Genomic DNA, 19628 nt, shown 5'->3' on the forward strand with positions numbered 1-19628 from the left:
GGTCTTGAACCCATGCACACGAGATCATGACCTGAGCCAAAGTTGGACGCTCAACCGGCCGAGCCACCCAGGTGCCCCTATATTTTAATTTTTATATTTATCATTTATATTTATTATCTTGTATTTATGTATTTAAAATATAGATATGTAAAATATAATCATTTTTGTTTCATCAGAGTCCCCGCCCCCCCCACCAATTTCTAATCCAGATAATTTTTCTCTAGATTCTGCTTCTTAGAGATAAATCTTGAGCAGTTTCTAGGAGAGTTGGAATTTGTATTGATTAAGGGAAGCCCATGCTGGTGGTAGGCACGACAGGATAATCAGCGGAGATATCCATGAATAAGAGGCTAAATGTATTTAGCTGCAAGTAACCAACCCAGCATTCAGCAAACAGGTCCTCTAGCCATAGGGATACTTGGTAATTTTTCACTAAGGGGTCTAGAGGTGAACTCAGGATTGGTTCAGAATGCTGGAGATGTCAGCAAGGTCCAAGACTCTTTCCTTTGGTTGTTGTTTTTAAGTTTATTTATTTAGTAATCTCTACACCCAACATGGGGTTTAAACCCACGACCCTGACATCAAGAGTTGTGTTGTCTTCTGACTTAGCCAGCCAGGCACCCGGTTCCAAGGCTTTTTTTTTTGTACTCCCGTTTTCCATCATGGGCATATTGGTTTACTCAGAAGATGTGTACCTCATAGGATCAGGATGGCTGCCACAGCTCCAGGCATCAAGTCCTCATATCTCAATCTTAGGCATCAAGTTCCACAGGGCACGGTGTCTGCTGGGAGAAGAGAGAACCCCCCCCCCCCACAAAGTATAAGAGATCCTCTCATATTATACTTTCTTTTATTGCCAAAGAGTATTTCTCAGAGGACCTTTCTGTTGTCTCAGTGGCCAGAACTGGAATCCACGCCCCACCCCAGACCAAACTACTGGCCTAGGTGAAGGAGATCACGTGATTGTTTTAGAATAATGATGACAGATCCCCTGTAGGCATCCAGCGGTATCAGAAACAAAGTGGGGAGTGCACACTTTTGAGGTCTCACCTGATGCGCCAGACGGCCTGAAGGGTTTCAAAACTGAAGCTTCAGTAACTGAGATTTAATGCCACGGTTAACAACATGGCTCTCTTCCGGTACCCGCCGGGTCGTCCTAATCACATCAGAGTCTCCGTCTGCTACTCCTGAGTCTCTAACATCAGCCTGACACTTATTACCCTCCCTTACCCACGGAGAGGAAGCGGGACTCAGACTTCAAGTCTTAGGTGGACATTAGCATCTAAATACCACGGTTTGCTGTGTATGATACATAACTAACTGCCTTCCTCTTACAGCAAGTGATCGTGGTTTGCCATTTGCAATGAAGACGTCCTTTCCGTATGACATATATGTGTTTAGGTTCAATAAACGTGTCTGAGGATAATTTTAAGTAGCGCTGCTGTGATTATATGTTGCATTACGGCAAATGCTCCATCACAGTAAATAAGGCAAAAGTCATCGATGTGGCACAAAATGCTGAAAATCAGGGAAGGTCTGCCATCGTCGGGCGAAAACCAGAACCAAGGGGCGTCCAGCTCAACTTCCCAGGCAACATCAGCGGGAATCCGAGGTCTTTGCCAGGACTGTGTTTGCGCCCACACCACCCTGTTACCTCAAAAACAGCCACAACAAAGTCTCCTGTCGCGATGAAGTTCATTAACGAACACTTACTACTCCATGGGGAAACCCTGTTTCCGAAAACAAGCTGATGATTAACAATATATCGATTTCTTGACTTGAACTTCAGCGCTAACATACCAGAGGAGTCCACGAGCTTGTGGGTGTGTGTGTGTGTGGACACATCTAAGTACGAAACCACAGTTTACTAAAGTCACGGGGAGTAGAGCGATACTTCATACCCTCCGAAACTTTCCGTTTTGACCTAAACATTTCATACGCGCTTGTTATCATGAAAAGTATCAATTCTCTTCGCTCCGTATCACAACAGCGTTCCCCAGAGCGTGGGGACTCCCCACGGGTGGGGTGCTGTGTGACTTCACGCGATCCCCACGCGGGACTCTGGAACTTAGAATCACATGGTGAGAAATCTGATTTCCTTTTCGATTCTCTTTCAATCCCTTCCATTACAACAAGGGGGGGGGGGTGGAAATGTCATTTTGAGGACAGAACCCTTTACATTTGCTAATACCCACTTTAACCTGGAAAGAGACCCGGCCTTGAGCCCAAAACCTTTTGCAGGAGTCAGAATCTAACTAGAAAAGTGCGTGTTTACAGCAGATAGCTTTTGTTTTACTAGTTATCGGAGTCCCGACCAAAAGTACCATAATAATAGAGATTTTTAATTCCTCATGCGAGGAAGGCCGGGGGCGGGGGGTGCAGGGTCACTCCGGGCTTTTTCAGCAGCTAGAAAATGTCAGAGACCTTGGGCTGTGTGTATGTCTCTGCATTTCCACTGGCCTTTCCTGACCTACTGCGTAATGAGTGACTTCAAGCACAAAACCCTCAGACATTAGCCTTGTGAACATGATGAGTCAGGTGGTTAAGGTCACCCCTGGAAAGACACGTTTATCTGGGAGCTCTCCTCGCTGGCTCTGAGCCCCCTGTCTCGGGGCCCAGGACTGTATCTCATGCTGACCTTGGTCCCATCACAGGCAAAGCGGGGAGTGGAGTCAATATGGCTCAGACTGACCAAGATTCTGCGATCCAGGCAGGGTCAAGGCTTCCTCGTGACCCCCGGGCCGACAGAGCTGTGTTTATCTTGCCCATTGTCCTGTCCCCACAAAAAACACACTGACTCCGTCCCAGAGAGCACAGAGCCTCTTCTGTCCCCAGAGCCCTCCTGGGCACCGCACTCTGGACCTGTCGTTGCCATTAGTATGGAAAGTGCAGCGTAAACGAAGGCATCCCCAGGACAAAACACAGGACAGGCTGTGCACAGCTTGAGAGCCAGGACAGACAATTTCTCACTGCTCCCGGCCCGACACTCCTGTAAAAGAGGAGGAGTTTTTCTGAAGAACTGACCGGTGTGGGTGGGTCTGAGCGTGACTGAGTCTAGGTGGCCCTCAGCATGGGGTCTCACGTCTTCGTTTTTCAAAGTAAACTCCAGTAAGGACTCTCAAGTCCACCTAAACCTGTTCCGCGCTGGATAATTTAGGGGAAGTTTTTTTTAAGATTGTTACAATTTGAATCACAAAATTTCAAAAAGAAACGTGACTTTACTGCGCATCACAATGGCTAAGATCACTCTAATGAGGCTGAACAGCATTGGAGAACAGCCCTTTTAATGATGAGGTAATGATGGTAATGAAACCTCATTATCCTTTTGGGTCAGTAGAAATGGGGGCTTGTTTTCATGTGTATTTTGCCTTAAGGTATAACATGCCCGTTTTTTACTCAGTTGGTACCATTCACTCGGATTGGCTTACCAGGCGTTTTGTTGAACTTCATAACATGACTCCATGAATTCTCAGGAATTTAATATTGGAGGCACCTTAACTGATAGGCCGATGACATCCTGAGCAACAGACAGGCGATTATATTTTAAGAGAAACGTAGCCAGCTCGCAGGCTGCCATCAGTGAGCTCCATTTATGCCCCAAGCTTTGTGCTGAAACTCGCGGCCATGACAGCAATCACGAGAGGGGCTCCACTTGACAGATGGGATCTCAAAGGACACTGGGGGGGGGGGGGGGGGCTTCTGTAGAGCTTTTCCTCCCTTGAATAAAAAAAGAAAAGGAAGCAAAAAAATTTTTTTTTAAAAAGTGAACAAAACAAAAACCATCTGCCTGTCTTTGAATGGAAATAAGGTAAGGATATGATTGATACCAGGAGCTCTGGCAGCCATCTTGTGACCATGAGGACAGGAGGCTCAGGATTAAGCGATATGCAGTGTGTACAGCAGAAAGATAGAGTGAGCCGGGGTCCTTGGAGACCAGGGAGAATTGCTGAACCAAAGCTGAAACTGCCCATCTTCAGGCTTTTGGGTGTTTTAAACCTTTTTTGTTTATTTTTTAAGGAAAATATTTTGTTCTGTTATTTTAGAAAGATAGAGCATATAAGCAGTGGGGAGGGGCAGAAGGAGAGGAAGAGAGAGAATCCAAGCTGGCTTCACATTTAATGCAAAGCCTGTCGCGGGGCTTGATCCCATGACCCTGTGATCATGACCTGAGCCGAAATCAAGAGTCGAACGCTCAACCGACTGAGCTACCCAGGTGCCCCTAAACCTTTTTTGTGTAAAACCTGGTTGAGTAATCTGTTACTGTTACAAGGCAGCATCAGAAGATTCACAAAGGAGCTGATCTAAGTGTGAAATTCCAAAATCTTTGATTTATGTGAGGAAGATAATCAAAGGGCTGGAGGCAACTTTTCCTGAGACCCTAAAAATGCAAAATATAGAACACTGTCCATGTCAGGTAAGCATGAAACCAGCCCAGTACAACAGTATCGTCTTTCCCAGAATGAGTTCCAAATGCTGTCTCCCCACTGCGCGCCTTGGCGAGTGCTACTGGGTGTTCTCATGACACGAGTGGATGCATACCCCGGATGCTCTTACTCACGTTTCAGAACTCTCACCTGGATCTGTAGAGGGGTCGCTCCGTGAAGACAGACTGATGGCCGCAGACAAAACCAGCGATGTGAGGGACTCAGTGGGTGCAGGGGTCTGGCTGACCTCTTCCTGCCTCGTGCGGCGGGTGCCCAGACCCTATACCACCAACTGTTGGAAGTTCCTATGAAATATACACACGTGGGCACAAATAAATGGAAAAATGCCCCATGCTCATAGGTGGGAGTTCACAGACAAGTTCCTATCGCTATAATGCCCACATTACACCAAAGCTCTCTATAGATTCAATGCAATCCCTTCCAAAAGTCCAATGATATTTTCCACAAAAATAGTAAAAACAGTCCTACCATTTGCACGGAACCACAAAGGGCTCCGAATGGGCTAGTTACTCTTGAGAAAGAACAAAGCTGGAGGCATCACACCTGATTTCAAAATATATCACAAAACGATAGTAATTAAGCCAGTATGCCACTGGTATAAAAACAGAAATATAGACCAAAAGGACAGTATTGAGAGTCCCAGAAATAGACTCAAGCATATGTGGTCAAGTAATACTTGACAAGGGATCCAAGAATACTCAATGGCGGAAAGACAGTCTTCAATAAAGGGTGTTGGGAAACTCGATATTCATATACAAAAGGATGAAACTGGAACTCTTACACACCCACAAAATCAACACAAAATGGATTAAAGACTTGAGTATAAGACTTGAAACCATAAAAGTCCTAGAACACAGCATAGGGAAAAAGCTTCTGGACTTTTTCTATATGAAACCAAAAGCACATGCAACAAAAGCAAAACTCAGGAAGTAGGGCCATATTGGACTGAAAGCTTCTGCACGGCAAAAGAAACAATCAAAAATGAAAAAGCAAACTAAGAAATGGAGAATATATTGGCAAACCATATATCTGATTACAGGTAAGGGATTAATATCCAACATATATAAGGAACTCATACAACTCAATAGCCAAATCAGTATCACCACCATCATCATCATCCAAGTTCAAAATGGCTAAAGGGTATGAGTAGACATTTTTCAAAGAAGACATACCAATGGCCAAGTACATGAAAAGATACTCAAAATCAATAATCACCAGGCAAATGCAAGTCAAACCACATGAGATATTATCTCACGCCTATTGGAACGTTTATTATCAAAAAGACAGATTACAAATGCTGGCGAGGATGTGGAGCAGAAGTAACCCTGATGTTCTGTGGGTGGGAATAAAAACTGTGACAGCCACTAGTCAAAATAGTATGGAGGGTCTCAAAAAATTAAAAATAGTATTTCTGTATATATATCTAAAGGAAATGAAATCACTATCAAAGGGATATCTGCTCTCTCATATTCGCTGCAGCATTATTCCCAATAGTCAAGGCATTGAGGCAACCTAATTGTCTACCAACAGATGAAAAGATAAAAAAAATATATGGCAGGTAGTCCAACGTCAGCACAGGTCATGATCTCGAGGTCTGTTGGTTCAAGACCCGCATCAGGCTCCGTGCTGACAGCTCAGAGCTTGGAGCCTGCTTCGGATACAAACGTACATTTCTTTCCAGTTGAGAAATCTCCATCCCTTCTCAGGACCAGGCTGACCTAAAGCGCAGGCGTTTCCCGAGTGGGAGCCCCCCCCCCCAGCTGAGTCTCCCCCTGCAGCCACGGGGGGGCGGACGCCCCCCTCAGACTGCCACGCCCCTTCCTTCACCGCCCGATCAGAGTCGCGATTCCGTTAAACAATCGCTGCCGGACAGGCCGGGAGGGCACGATGTGGGGCGCTTCAATGGGCTGGACTGTAGACGCCTTTTCCGCAGCGGCCACTACGAAAAGGGCTGGAAAACGCCGCCCGACCACCTCGCAGCCGAGCGGCGGAGAGGTGCCTCCACGGGGGTCTCGGATGCGTGCGTTTCCTCCGGCCGCCGCGGGGGGTTAAAAATAACTCACTTCTTCCCCCAGCGATGAGCAGCCAGCCAGCCAGCCCCCCGCCAGGAGGCAGCCTCGTGGCCGCGCTCGGGGAAGCGCGTGCACATTATCAGTCCGACGAGGCGCCAAGCAATCCGGAGCCGCCCCCAGACCCGGCGGAGCCCCCCCCCCCCCCCCCCGGAAGGAGCGCTCGGAGCCCTTCCTCCTCGGGCTCCGGAGGTCGCGCTAACCGCGCCGCAACCCGCCGTGCTGATCGACCCCAGTGCGTCTTCCCCCGCCTCCTCGTGGGGGTGGGATTGGTGGGGTTGGCACCCGCTTTCAGGCAGAGCTAACGGGGTGGGGGAAGCGTCTCCACTCCAGGCAACGTGAGGTTTCCTCTGATTTGCATCCGTGAGAACAGCCCCAGCCCTCCCTCCGGCCGAAGCACTTCGTGGATGGCACCGGGGTCGCGCGGAGCCACCCGTGGGCTTCGGCACAGCCGTGCAGCCTCGCTCTCCATTTAGCATCTTGCTCCGGTCAGTGCAATGGTCGGTGATGACCTGGGAGTCTGCGGGCTTCAGTGCTGACCACGGATGTCTCAGGAAGGTTGGGCGAGTTACACCTGCTGGGTCTCCCCACTCACCACGGAAACGCCAACTGCAGTCCGACCTTCCCCAGGGGCCCGGGAAACGTCACAGGAAGTGTGTGTGCAATGCACTTTAAAAATTCCAAGTAGCTGCAAGATTTGAACGGACACTTCCTGCGGACCTGGGGTTGTGAGGCCCGCCCACCCAGGGAGGGCAGAGGCCAAACTCAGCCCCGTTGTGACCTCTTGGGGCCAGGGACAGCCTAGAACAGAGAAGAAAACGCAGCTCACGATTGTGACATCGTGATGCTGTCCCTAACACACATCTCTTCACATCTCCCTGCAAATCCACGCGTATCTGACACACTGAACATAAATGTGGAGCGTGTGACAGAACACGACTTCTCTCCCGGCCCCGTGAAACGCATTGACGGGGATAACTTCCTTCCCGCTCCGGCACCGAAGGCCCAGCAGCCCTCCATGGCCTTTACGTTCACAATTACAGCGAAGACCCAACTTGGGTTCATTTAGATGCCGACCGTCGTTTCCGTGCAACTTAAACTTCAGGGGAAGAAGGCAGAGTCCGTTGCAGCTTAATTTCCCACCGGTTACACTAGAAACAGGACAGAAGACAAGAACAAAACAAACAAAAGCAAATAGCAGAGAACTCTGGGCACTGAACACATGTCACTGTTCACCCCATCACTGCAGGGCCCCGCCAGCCCCTCGCCCGGGGAGTCACAGCCTTGTCCGGGACAGCAACTCACAAACAGCCGTGGTCCCTGGGCCTCCGGCCTCTCCAGCCTCCTCCAGCCCCGGTAGAACGCTTTCCTGCGGTGACCTGCGTCTGGCAGCCTGGGGAAACGATGAAACCACAATGCAGGGAGTTCGGTCCAAGGGAACACGGGAGATGGGAAGAACCGGGGGGGGGGGGGGTCAGTCCCCTTCCTGCCTCTCCCCCCACGGGCCACTCTGAGCCATGGCTTCCCCTGGCATCCCCTCCGGGAGGCCCTGCCCGCCGGGGGAGCACAACAGAGCAGCTCACGTGCCTCCTGCTGCTGGCGCGGGCATCAGGGAGCAGGACTGGGTGTGTGGCACACAGCACAGCACCTGGCGCTCAGGCCAGGACCACGGGGAGGAACGCGGGGCAAGCTGCAAAATGTAAAAGGAACAAAAAAAAAAAACAGCTTGCAATTGAGATAAATAATATTTTAAGGCGATATTTTTTAATGGCAATGTTTTTTAATCACCAAAATTGGCCCAAACATATCTAGGAGGGACAAAGTATCAAAGAGTTAAACAAAGGCAGAGAGGGACCCTGCCCCTGCCCCATCCGCCCCCACCCACCCCACCCTCCCCCAGGTCATACTCGTCCCCACACAAGCCCAAACACAGCAGGTTGGGGCTGAGCTGGAGTCCGTAGGACACACACACACACGCACACACACGCACCCGGCACGCACTCCCACATGCAAACCCATCTGTGAGTCAGATTCCGCTCAGGAAGAAGAATGTGAACTTTCCATTAGAGCAAATAATGGGTTTGCACAGTTAATCAGCCTGAATATTATTCCATTATCCACTCATAATTAGACCTGGCTACTGATCTAATTACCCAGGTCTCAGATCTCACCTTGAGCTGTGGAAGCCATTCTGCCATTCCCAGCGTGCTGTGACACTCTTCCTGGCACTGAGGAGAAAGCCACTAGAGCTGGGAGACCTGAATCAGCCTAAAAGACCCGAGGGGGACCTGCAGGTAGCAGGGAGCCCTTACTTTCTATCAAACCCTAAGTAATCACAGTATGTCGTCACATGCTGAGCATTGGCCAAAATTAGAAATAGTGGGTTGATTCCCCGAAAAACGGAAAAGCTTATTTGTCGTTCAAAGATAGGGAGTTATTTACAGTATTAAATTCATCATCTTTTTGTATGCTGTGGTTTTAAATTTTTTTAGTGTTTATTTATTTTTGAGATAGAGAGACAGAGACAGAGCGTGGTCAGGGGAGGAGCAGAGAGGGAGGGAGACACAGAATCCGAAGCAGCTCCAGGCTCCGAGCTGTCAGCACAGAGCCCGACGCGGGGCTCGAACTCACAGACCGCGAGATCATGACCTGAGCCGAAGGCGGACGCTTAACCGACTGAGCCACCCAGGCGCCCCAGAAGATAATTTCTTAAATGCAAATACTTGTCACCATACATGTTAACATGCCGTGTTCTTTTTCAGCATCAATTTTTTTTTTTTAGTGATCTTGTTTCCTGCTTACGGTGAGCGCTGTGGGATCATGCTTGCATTTTGTGTTTTAAAAACTACGTACAGGTAGTTGTACTGTTTATTGAAACATTCTTCCAACACCACAACTCCTGATGGCTAACAAAGTAGTTTCTGATCACTGAGTGTCAGGAGACTGCGTGGCAGGGTGGAGGGAGCGAGGGGTTTCTGCTCGATGCCTGAGCTGTCATGAATAAGGGAAGTGAGTGGGGAAGCAGCAAAGTGGGGATTTTAACAGCATCATCTGCGATGCCTTTTCTAAATTTACGCCCAGTGAAATTTACCCCTTTCAGTGCATCGTTCTGTGAGGTGTGACAACTGCATTGTCTTAGAGGACCACTACCCACAATCCAGCATGAGAACGTCTGTCCGCCTGAGTACTGGCACACAGATGCTAATGTTAACGTCCCCAAAGTGGAAACAACCCAACAGGCGGACGGACAAAAACTGCTATGTTCACATAACAGACGACCACACAGCGACTGATAGAAGCACACTGTTCACGTGCACAATGTGTGTGAATCTCAGGCTTGTTAATTACACCGGATGAGAACAATTTAAAAAAATATATTTTATTCTATCATTCAGTTTATATAATATTCGAGACAAATCATATCCAGTGTTTGCTTGGGGATGGGGTATGAGAAGGATGAGGTGCATGATGAAACATTTGAGGGTGCTGGGATGGATATGTTCATTTTTGTGTACTGTATCGAAGGTTTTGCGGATGCATATGTACACCAAAACCTCAGGTCTTACGCTGAAAAATATGCAACTTACTGTGTGGCAACCATACCTCAGTAAAGCAGTCAAAGCAAGAGAATGAGGGAAGGGACCATAACAACAAACAATATAGAGACACAACCAAAAAGCTGTCTTAGAATATTCCACCCAAAAACAGCAGAAAATAATTTTATTTTCAAAAGCACATGGGATATTTGTCAATTTCTATCATTATCTTGACCACGTGACAAATGTAGACGTATATTACTGAAGTCATGTAAAGTGTGTTCTCTATGATAGAATGAACTAACATCAATAATAGAGTGACATGTCAATAATCCTCAAATACAGAATTATTTATTAATTAGTTAATTATTAACTAATTTTAATTATTAATTATTAAAATTAAAAATTTTTGATGTTTTTATTTATTTTTGAAGGACAGAGAGAGACAGAGCATGAGCGGGAGAGGAACAGAGAGAGAGGGAGACACAGAATCCCAAGCAGGCTCCAGGCTCCGAGCTGTCGACACAGAGCCCGACATGGGGCTCGAACCCACGAACCACGAGATCATGACCTGAGCCGAAGTCGGACGCTTAACCGACTGAGCCACCCAGGTGCCCCTCGAATACAGAACTTAAACAGTAAACTTCTAATTGGCTGATGGCTTAAAGAGTAAGTCTCAGAGAAAATTAGAAACTATTTTCTTAATATTTTTAGTTGAATCTGCCTTTTTAAGATAATCTGATGATCTCTGGCTTTTATTTTGGGAGCTTAGAGTGTCTACATGAATTTCAACAATAGCCAAATTATGGAAAGGGCCCAGATGTCCATCAACTGATGAATGGATAAGAAGATGTGGTTTATATATACAATGGAATACTACTTGGCAATGAGAAAGAATTAAATATGGCCTTTTGGAGCAATGTGGATGGACCTGGAAGGTATTGTGCTGAGTGAAATAAGTCAGCCAGAGAAAGACAGATACCGTATGTTTTCACTCATATGTGCATCTTGAGAAACTTAACAGAAGACCATGGGGGAGGAGAAGGGAAAAAAAATTTTTACAGGGGGTGGGGAGGCAAACCACAAGAGACTCTTAAATACAGAGAGCAAACTGCGGGTGGATGGGGGGCGGCGGGGGAGAGGGGAAAATGGGTGACGGGCATTGAGGAGGGCACCTGTGGGGATGAGCACTGGGTGTTGTACGTAAGCGATGAACCATGGGAATCTACCCCCAAAACCAAGAGCACACTGTCTACGCTGTAAGTTAGCCAACTTGGCGATAAATTATATTTTTTAAAAAGTGACTCATGATATGGTTGATTGAAACTACCGTCTCGCAATTTGGTTTCTCTTTGGCCCATCTGTCTCCCCCTCTTCCCTCTATTTCTGCTTTTAAAAACTGTGTGATTTGTATGATTCAGCTTAATCTCTTCTGGGGGAAGACTTATTAGCTATACCTCTATGTTTCTTATTTTAGTTTGAGTTTTAGGGTTTAGAGTACGCATGTCTAACCGAACACTGTTGGCATCCAAATGACATTACACTAATTCATACCTGATATAAGAATATTAAACTGGTAGGTTTCCTTTTCTTCTTTTCATTCTTGTTTTTATTGTTGCAACACATTTACTTCTGCACCTGCCATGAACCCCAGATGATGTCTTATCACTACAGTTGCTTTAAACAGTTGATCTGTTTTCAGCTATTTAAGTAGTAAAACCAATGTCTTCACATTTCCTTATGAAAGCGTGATTCCTGATGGTCTTAATCTCTTTGGGCAACTGCAGGTTTCCACCTGGTGTCTTTGTCCTCTGCTTGTAAGACTTTGTGGGGTTTTTTGTGGTATATTTCTGGTGAAGCAAATTTTCACCTTTGCCCTGGAAGATGTTTTCATTGTGAAAAAAATTCTAGGTTGACAGTTGTTTTTTGCTTCCTTTCCCTGCCTTAAAGATGCTGTTCCACTCTTTTAGCCCCTCTTCTGTCCAGCAAAAAATCTGCTGTGACTTCTGTGTCCTTCCACATGCAAAGCATCCTTTTGGTTTAGGATTTCTCTTCATCAGAAAGCTCATTCTTTTCAGCAGTTCGATTATGACCTGTCTTAGTCTAGTTTCTTCAGGATTTCTCTTGCATGGGCCCATTGAACCCTTCAGTTCTCTAGGTTATGGGACTGTTTTGTTCTTTCTTTTCTTTTCTTTTCTCTTCTAAAATCAGATTTGTAAATACTAACTAACTACTTTGGGCTATAATTTCTACAACTTTTTTTTAAAAAAGTTAGAAACTTAGAAACTATTTTCCTAATTTCCTAATATTTTTAGTTGAATCTGCCTTTTTAAGATAATCTGATGATCTCTGGCTTTTATTTTGGGAGCTTAGAGTGTCTACATGAATTTCAACAATAGCCAAATTATGGCTATTGGAATATAGGGAATATATTCCAATATATTGGAATAAGGGAATATATTCCCTTTTTTGGGGCCCCTCGATGGCTCAGTTGGTTAAGTGACCTGATTTTGGCTCAGGTCATGATCTCACAGTTCATGGGTTCGAGCCCCAAGTCGCGCTCTGTGCTGACAGCTTAGAGCCTGGATCCCGCTGCAGATTCTGTGTCTCCCTCTCTCTCTGCCCCTCCCCTGCTCTCGCTCTGTCTCTCTCTCTCTCTCAAAATAAATAAAACATTTTTAAAATATTCCCTTTTCTCTCTCCTTTGTTGTAGGGCCTCCAATTATATGTATGCTTGGCCTTTTGAGAATTTCTCGCTGTTAACTAATGCTCTATATTGTTTTCAGATTTCTTCACTCTTAGAGTTCCATTTTTGAACACTTTGTATTGATATAGCTCCACTTTCATTAATCTTGTATTCTCCCTCAACATCTATGTCAAACCCTGCCTGATGTATTTTTCATCTCAGATACTATTATTTTCATACCTCAGATGTGATCTGAAAAACAAAAGTAATTTTACTTAATATGTTCAATTTTTCTTATAGTTTCTTAGTTGTATGTAATAAAGTTACAATAATTGTTTTACTATCTCTGTCTACTAATTCTGTCATTTTGAGTCTATTTTAAATTATTGATTTTTTTCATTTCTTCAAATTTACATTCTATTATCCTGTTTCTTGGCTAGACCTGAAATTCTTAGGATGTATTTTTAATCATTTTATTATTTTCACATCTTTCATGCTGACAACTCAGTCAATTTACCAAGAATCACTTCAAAAGTCACCAGGTCCGCTCCAATCACATCAGAATGCCAGACGGTACTCGGTGGGAAATAATAATGTCTATCGCAAATGCTCTGCGAAGTCCTCTTGGAATAATAACACAGCGTCTCCAATTATTTTGGATTGCCCACTATGTTAGTGAAAAAGTTGTGTAGCGTTCCCGAGATAGTGATGATAGTTATTAGTACTATCCACTCTTCCCTGGGGAGAAACATGATGAAATGCTAATTCCCGACACCCTCTGTTTATGCAGCAACACGTGATTACTCCTGCCTTATGAATCGTGAGCAGGTGGTATGCGTGTCGTAAGGTGGGGGGGCCCATGGCGGGAAGGTAGCAGACATAACCGTCTACGGCATGTGGTTAACCACCACCCCCCAACCTACCACGGGTTTCATATCCCACAACCTGCCCCTTTGGGACGGCATGGATTTCTTCTTGTTCTGTTAACCCAGCAGTCATGCTCCCCACTTAGGACCTTTGAACTCTTTCTTCCTTCTCTCCAGAGCAGTCCTTTCATCCAGACATCCCCTGGCTTATCAGTTCACTTCTTCGAGGTCCATGCTCAAATGTCAGTTTATCAGTGAGGTTTCCCGATCATTCCCTCTCCAGTGATTGTGTCTTCACTGCAAGGAACCTTCCCTGCACCGTCCTCTCCTTTGTTTCCCTTCATATTTAGCCGCACCTGACCTAAAACACTTACTTGTTAATTGTTGAAATGGTTTTCCTCCCCGACATGTGTGCACACACGTAACTATATAAACTCCTGAGGGAAGGATCTTTCCCAACATGTCCTGATTCCTGGGAAAAGGACCGTCACATGGTAGGGACTCAATACCTGGTTGTGGTAAGAAGGAAGGAGAGCATAAATTAATGAACATCTAATACAGAGACTCAACTCACGCCCCAGTGACTGAGCCGACCTCCCTTCCTCTCCCTCTGCTGCCTCCAGAAAAGACACGAACATCGTATTTATCACCTCCTTTGACTATCAGTTGCCTTTCTAAGAGCACTTCTCCCCAGAAAGCTGAATGAAAGTAAGGGGGCTGCAGGCTCCGTGAGAAGCTGGGGGTACGGGGTTACCACAGCAATGGATTCCCTACAAGCAATTTCAACAGCAAACTGTCGATTTTGCCGCCCGTCTTCGGTCAGCCTGCAGTGTCTTGACCCATTGTATACCATTTTATACATACAGACACTGTCCTTGGTGATGTCAGTTCAGGGTTCTTACTCTGCTACACAAAGGAAGTTGTGTGTGAGTTGTGCCCAGGGTCACCTTTTTCGGCAGACCCAGTAGTATTTTGTGGCTGGACTCTTGCCAAACGGTGAGGACACTGGGGTTACGAATAACACCACCTTGAAATATATATATATATATATACATATATATGTATATATATATGTATATGTAATATATCTGCATCAATCAGTAAGTCAATTTTTGGATACAGACACACAGATCTAGACATACATGACATATAGGGAGATACAGACGATTTACAGATTCAGATGCTGATGCAGATGTAGATATTACCAGGTCATTCTTTATACAGCATTTTGATTTTGATGGATTTGATAAAGAGAATAATTTATTGAGAAAGAGTACTTACTTCCTTTTCAAAGGTTGTCAGAAGTAACAGAACTACACGGGCAGAAGCCCCCAGGTCTAACCACGTGTGCCCCTCCCAGCACTACCCCTCGTAAAATAAATCTGGGCTTGGGGTGGCCCCAGGGCACTTGTCTCGATCAGGAAACAAGGAGAAGATTCTGGAGGGCAATGGCTGTGGTCTAGTTGCTGCAGTAAAAAGGCATCAAGACGTAGAGCCCCTGTCACTCTGTCCCTTCCTCAGATTCTCATCCACCAGGGGTGAGTGTGGGTGGAAAGACACGGAGGCCTGGCCCCCACTCGGTTTCTTGGAAGGAGGTAGGTGTGCAAGCAAGTTCTCATCCACGGCTTGAAAGGACAGCTCCCTTTCTTTGCATTATTTTATCGCTCCCTAGGTAACCCTGTTCAAAGTACTCTCATCTGGCCTACTTATAAAAAATTAGATGTCCTTCAAATTGCTTTTAATCTGTAGAATTACTCTCCACCCTTTAAATTCCCTTAAATTGATCTGTTGAAGAATCTGAACTTTGTGACCTACGATATTTCCCAGACCTGCAGTCTGCCTTTTCTCTTTTTTTTATATTTCCCGAAGCCTGGCACCTGGGTAAGACTCGGGTTTCCTGTATTTGGAATAAGTATAGTTCATGTTTAGGAAAATTCAAGGTGCAAGTTTACATGCTTTTTAATCTTAGCAACCAATGATGCTTAATGGCTCAATTTATTCACTCATAGCAAGCTATGAGATGGGTATGTAATATATATGTGCTAATATACAATAATCAATATGGCATAAGAACGTATTTATAGGTTTGCAAATAAAATATAGAGTACATAAATAGTATATGCTACTTAGCATAACTATATATTGATATATAATCTATCTTATATTATTTTATATCATATTATATAAATGTGTTACCTGTTATATATTATGTTAAAATTAAATATAACATAGAACAATGGGGCATCTGGGTGGCTCGGTCGGTTGAGCATCCAGTTGAGCTCAGGTGACACATGATCTCGCGGTTCGTGAATTTGAGCCTTGCATCAGGTTCACTGCTGTCAGTGCAGAGCCGAATTCAGATCCTCTGTCTCCCTCTCTCTCTCTCTCTGCCCCTCCCCTGCTCTCCCTCTCCAAAATAAACATTTTTAAAAAATGAAACATAACAAGATGATTTCAGCAAGTGTCACATGATGAGAAGGAAATAAAGCCAGATGACAGAATAACGTGACCAGTGGTAGTCAGTGGTGCTACCTGGGAAGGCCTTAGGATTCGTGGCATCTGGCTTGAGGGCTCAACGGCATTGTGGACCAGCGCTGCAAAGCTCAGGAAGAAGCTGCTCCAGGCAAATAAAACGGCAAACAAAGAGATTCCAGGTGTTGGCATGTCCCCAAATAAAGCACGGAAAACAGACGCTGATGAAAGAGGCCAGTGTAGTTAAAACACAGTAAGAAGGCAAGACAGAATTTCATAGTAGGTGACATTTTGTCTGGCCGCGGGGTGATGGCCTCGCAGGTCACACCCGCTGTATTTCAAACACCGTAAATGCCTCAAGCCACAGAGTCAGCCTGAAATGAAGCCTGCCCTACCGGGGCACACTCGGATTTAAAGATGTTCCTACTGCAACATGCCTTCCAGTGTTCCAGTAGATTCCCCGCATTGCACACATGAAATCTGTATAACTTTTCACCGTCCGTTTAAAATACTGCTCTTTTGCAGAAAAGATAGTGCGTACTATTTTATCCGGGGCTGATCTTACAGGGGAAGTAGTCTGCTGAGTTTAAGAACCATTGATGCTACGTCTACAGAGAGAATCAAGAGCAGAATTATTAGCGGAGCGGAGGGAAAAAAAACTCGTCCCTGTTACGAGAAAATTCCAGATGAATTTGCCCACGTGTTTCCTGCTCTTGGAGTCTTCAGCGTAGTCCTAGCATCCTGCACGTAAAATGCAAAGACGCCTTCCACATGTTTGTGTATTGCTAAAGATGCTATTCATTCCTGAAAAAGAAGAAGAGAAAAGGAAAGAAAAGAAAGAAAAGAAAGAAAAGAAAAGGAAAGAAAAGAAAAGAAGAGAAAAGAAAAGGAAAGAAAAGAAAGAAGAGAAAAGAAAAGGAAGAAAAGAAAAGAAAGAAAAGAAAGGAAAGGAAAGAAAGAAAGAAAAGAAGAGAAAAGGAAAGAAAAGGAAAGGAAGGAAAAGAAAAGAAAAGGAAGGAAGAAAAGAAAAGAAAGGGAAGAAAGGAAAGAAAGAAAAGAAGAGAAAAGAGCAAAAAGGAAAGAAAAGAAAGGAAAGGAAAGGAAGAAAAGAAAGGAAAGAAAAGAAAAGAAAGGAAAAAAAGGAAATAAAAGAAAAAATAAATAGGAAAGAAAAGAAAAGGAATAAAAGAAAAGAAAGGAAAGAAAGAAGATAAAAGAAAAGAAAAGAAAGAAAGAAAAAAGACAGGAAAAGAAAGGAAAGAAAAGAAAGAGAAGAGGAAAGAAAAGAAAGAGAAAACAGAAAAACATCAAGGGGTTTCCATTTCCACCTTTTCTCAAAATTTGTGCAGCTATGAGTCTAAACTCTAGTCCTTTCTATGGCCATGGCCTCTCCACCCATATATTTTGAATGTATTTCCAAAGCATCTCTTTCTACAGCAGTATCTCTGGGCCATGGGATCTGAGCTCATCCACTCCCACCTTTTGGGCCCTGAGGTCTTACAGGGGATCTGGACCCCCACCATGAGGCCTCACGAGGTCACAGGCTTGCTGTCCTCTCGAGGGAGCTGAAGCCCCTGCCTCAGTCCCGGCCACTCGGCCCTGTAGAAAAGACAGGGACCTGACTTACACATTTTCCAATCAGTAATTTGACAGCTCAGACACTGAAACGGTGGATTAATTCAGGGAAAATGAGCTATGACCCCAGAGAACCACGGGCAAGGACTCTCATACGCTCTTTTCCTCGCGCCTCGGTTTACGCATCACAGGACGCAGTGCCTGTTGGTTTCCAATGGACTTGTTGGGAAAAGAGAAGAACACGAGACACAGACACAACTCTGCTGCCCAACTGGATCACATGGAACCATTACAGCAGGTCAGCATTTACCGACTTTCCGTTGGACTGTTACTCACGCTAGATCGGAGACCAGTTCAACGCCACCCTCCTTTCCCACCGAGCTTTCATTTGCTCTCCAGTCCTGTGGCTCCTTTCCTCGCTGGGAATGGATCAGGCATCAGCAGCAGACAAGGTGGGGGTGCCGGGACCGCAGGGTCCCTTCCCGAGGCGTCCGTGCAAGCCGTGCACTGCCGGCTCTTCCAGAGTCGCGGTCACACTCGGCCTCACACCTGCGATCACACACCTGTGATGCAGGCACGAGCACTCTGCATCAGCCACGTGTCCCTCCCCAACCCCCCACCACCACGGTCCCCATTCTTGGGGAGGGGGCTGTGTGACTCAGCCCCTGCTTTGCTGAGACGATGCGATCAGAGAAACAGAGTCATGGGACGCCTTTTCCAGTTACTGAGACCTGAATGCAGAGAAATTGAAGCCATTTTCTGAAAAGAGCAGGTGGCATAACCCTGTTTCGATAAGCGTACATATTCGCTTCGTGTCACTTCGTGGCCCATCTGGGTGGGCTAAGGGCTATGCTTGGTTTTGGAAAAGCATGTGGGTCTCTTGGATTCATTCTCTAGACCAGAGTTTCTCAATCTCACACAATTGGCATTTGGGGCCAGGAAATTATTATTTGCTTAATTTATTTTATTTTATTTGAGAGACAGAGAGAGAGAGAGAGAGAGACAGAGAGAGAATGCCAAGCAGGCTCTGTGCTGTAAGCACAGAGCCCGATGCAGGGCTCGAACTCACAAACCACGAGATCATGACCTGAAGCCAAAACCAAGAGTCGGACGCTTAACCGACTGAGCCACCCAGGCGCCCCCAGAAAGTTACTTTACAATGTTTTTATTTATTTTTTTAAATTTCTGTTAGGAGGGGGCGGGGTGCGGGGAGAGAGGCCGGTCCGTATGAAGTGGGGTGTTAGCAGTCTTCCCGGAATCCAGATTTCCCACAGTCCACGCCAGCTGCTCCCATGCCAGTCCTGACAATCTCAGATGTTTCCAGATACTCCCAAGTGTCCCCCTCCCCGGGGGTCACCCACCAGTTGTTCCAGTGACTTTGAAAGGGCCTTGGCTTGATCAGTGTCTATCTCCGTCAGGGTGGAACCCTAGTAGGACCACTGAACGCCGATCTCTGGGACTCAGGACCACGCCACCCATGACTGTACCTGGTCCCTGGTTCCCGACACATGGTAGCCCACGAACGAGAGAGAAAAGAACTTGTCACCTTCTTGCCTGTCAATGTGGTAAGGCTCAGGCTGGGGTGCAGAGTTCCCACCCGTGAACATATAGGGGGGGCACTGAGCTCCTCTGAATAACTCTGTCATGTGGGGTCACGGCACTGACTCAGATGACCTTCCCATGCTCCTGCCGACCCCTGCTCCTTAGCGCCCTTCTGCTAGGAGATCCCAATGCCCCCCCTCAGAGCCCCCCGCGAAGCCAGGCTAGGCCAACGCCGCTCCAACAGCCCGTCTTAAGCAATGGCCGTTTTGCACCATAATCCTAACCTGGAATCCTTATCTTGCTTAGAATTATTTATGCTATCCTTTCACAAATATGTTTTATTTAAGAATTTTGCACAGATCTTCACATTTTTTGTTCTCTTTACACTTTGAGTTTCTACCCTCTGTCTTCACAACAGCTGCCTCTTGCACGTTAGA

General features: G+C 45.9%; 1 long non-coding RNA gene across 2 annotated transcripts; it reads right to left on the reverse strand.

Moving 5' to 3' along the window:
• Window positions 1-626: 626 nt before the first annotated feature.
• LOC122204104 lies at window positions 627-7352 on the reverse strand. 2 transcript variants are annotated; one of them, XR_006195493.1, is made up of 3 exons: window positions 7110-7352; window positions 4575-4729; window positions 627-782 (listed from the first exon to the last, which is right to left on the reverse strand). It is a non-coding gene; the product is annotated as an uncharacterized LOC122204104 (long non-coding RNA). The 2 variants fall into 2 exon arrangements; XR_006195494.1 differs by having other exon boundaries at window positions 627-785.
• Window positions 7353-19628: the final 12276 nt, after the last annotated feature.

This window comes from Panthera leo, chromosome D3 (genome assembly GCF_018350215.1).
Source record: "Panthera leo isolate Ple1 chromosome D3, P.leo_Ple1_pat1.1, whole genome shotgun sequence".
In the NCBI taxonomy this organism is placed as follows: domain Eukaryota; kingdom Metazoa; phylum Chordata; class Mammalia; order Carnivora; family Felidae; genus Panthera; species Panthera leo.